We start from the raw sequence: 2,122 nt of genomic DNA, 5'->3' as shown, positions 1-2,122 counted from the left end.
AAGACATCAAAATAAAAGAAAATTAGAAACCAATATTTCTCATGAACATAGCAGACATTCTCAAAAATATTAGCTAAACAAATCCAACAATATATAAAAAAGCATAATGTGTAATGACCATGTAGAATTTATCTCACGAAATAGAGGTAGGTGTAATATTTGAAAATCAATCAAAATCATTCAGAATTTAACAATAATGTTCTATATCTTGAGAGGACTTCCGGTTACACAGGTATATGCATTTGTTGAGACTTAGTTAAGATTTGTGTATTTCATTTTATGTAAATTTATCTCACATTAAAAAAATTCCGAGATGGCTACCGTTGTCAGGTCTCTTCTGATCCCCAAGAAGTTCTAGCTCGCTTTGCGAGTTCTCAACACTGACATCAAATGGGCAGTAGAAAATGGCCTTTGCCATCACTGCTATTAATGGAGTGAGGGGAAGATATGTTCATGTGGTGTTGTGGAAAGCAGACCTCAACCTCCTCGAAAGGGCAGGGGACCTCATTGAGGATGAAGCCAACTATGTGATCACCATTATGCAAAATCTGCACTGATATAAGATCCCAAACTGGTTCTTGAATAGATAGAAGGACATGAAAGATGGAAAATGCAACCTGGTCTTTGTCACTGGCCTGGACAATCAGCAGTGTGAAGACCTGGAGTGACTGAATATTCAGGCCCACAGAGGGCCTTGTCACTTCCGGAGCCTTCTCTGAGGTCAACACACCAAAACCACTGGCTGCCGTGGCCTTGCTGTGGGTGTGTCCAAGAAGAAATGTCTATAACTTTATAGACCCTGTCTATTAATAAATAGTTAATTCACCTAAAAAAATGCTCTGATAACTGACTTACTTAGGGTGAAATTGTCTGCAACTTATGTTGAAATGAATTCATTATTTTTAGATTGATACAGAAATAGATGAATAGATATTTGATAAACCAAATATAGTAAAATGTAAATAGCAGAATGTCTGTGATGTATATATAGGTGTTTATCATATAATTCTTTCAAATTTTAGGTATGTTTGGAATTTTTCATTATACTGTTTGGGGAAAAGAGAATGAGGTAAATCTTTAAAAATGCTACTGAGAGATTCAGAATAATACTTGAATGACTGCAAAAAGCATGCCATGCTTTTGATTAGGAAAACACAACTTCATAAAGATAACACTTCTCTCTAAACAAAGGGCAACTAGAAAAGTTGATTCTAAAATCCATATAGTAAAATAAACAAAAGGTAGAGAGAATTTCTGAAAGAGTAATGTGGAAGACATCCCTACCAAATATTAAAACATATTTAATAATTTAAAGTGTATGGTCGGGCACATTAATAGACAGATCAAGAGCACAGAGTAGAGAGTTGAATTATAAATGCAAATACATACAGGAGTTTTTCATATGATGCAATAACATGTCCGCAGGCAAAAGATCAATTATGCAATGAATGGTTTAGGCATTCCTGAGTAGGTGTCTGGAAAAAAATTAAGTTGAACCTTTAAATCACACTTTAAAACACAATAAATTCCATATGGAGCAAATATTTAGAAGTAAATACTCAAATCATAAAATCTCCAGAAGACCCTATGTTGTATTTTTCCTATATTCTCAGTGTATACAATCTTATAAGATTAACAAAATACCTAGAAGCCATAAAAGAAGAGATTATTAAAGGCTATATTTAAAAATAATTTCCATGGTAGCAAACTGAATAAACAAAGCCCTCCAAAATAAAACAATTAAGAAAAAATACTGGCATCTCACATTATAAAATGAAAATTTCCTTACTATATCAAAGCTTGTACAAATACATAAAAGTAAGGCATAACAACTCAGTAGAAAAGTGGGCAAAAGATTCCAACAGTCAAGATGGAAATAGGATGAGTAAAGAAACTGAAGTGAATTATTTTTAAGGGTCTGTTTTAGTTTCCTAGGCTGCTCAAAGCAAATACCATGAAATGCATTGGCTTAAACAATGGGAATTTATTAGTTTATAGTTTTGATGCTGGTAAAATGTCCAAATCAAAGCATTATCAAGGCGCTACTTTTTCCTCAAGACTTTGGCATTCTGGGGGCTGCTGGCAACTCTTAGTCCTTAGCTTGTCACATGGCAGGTTGGCA

At 34.0% G+C, this 2,122-nt stretch overlaps 1 pseudogene; it reads left to right on the top strand.

Moving 5' to 3' along the window:
• The first annotated feature begins 313 nt into the window (after positions 1-313).
• LOC119522497 lies at positions 314-788 on the top strand (annotated as a pseudogene).
• Positions 789-2,122: the final 1,334 nt, after the last annotated feature.

This window comes from Choloepus didactylus, chromosome X (assembly GCF_015220235.1).
Source record: "Choloepus didactylus isolate mChoDid1 chromosome X, mChoDid1.pri, whole genome shotgun sequence".
Lineage (NCBI taxonomy): Eukaryota > Metazoa > Chordata > Mammalia > Pilosa > Megalonychidae > Choloepus > Choloepus didactylus.
This window is presented reverse-complemented; position numbering and strand designations above follow the sequence as displayed.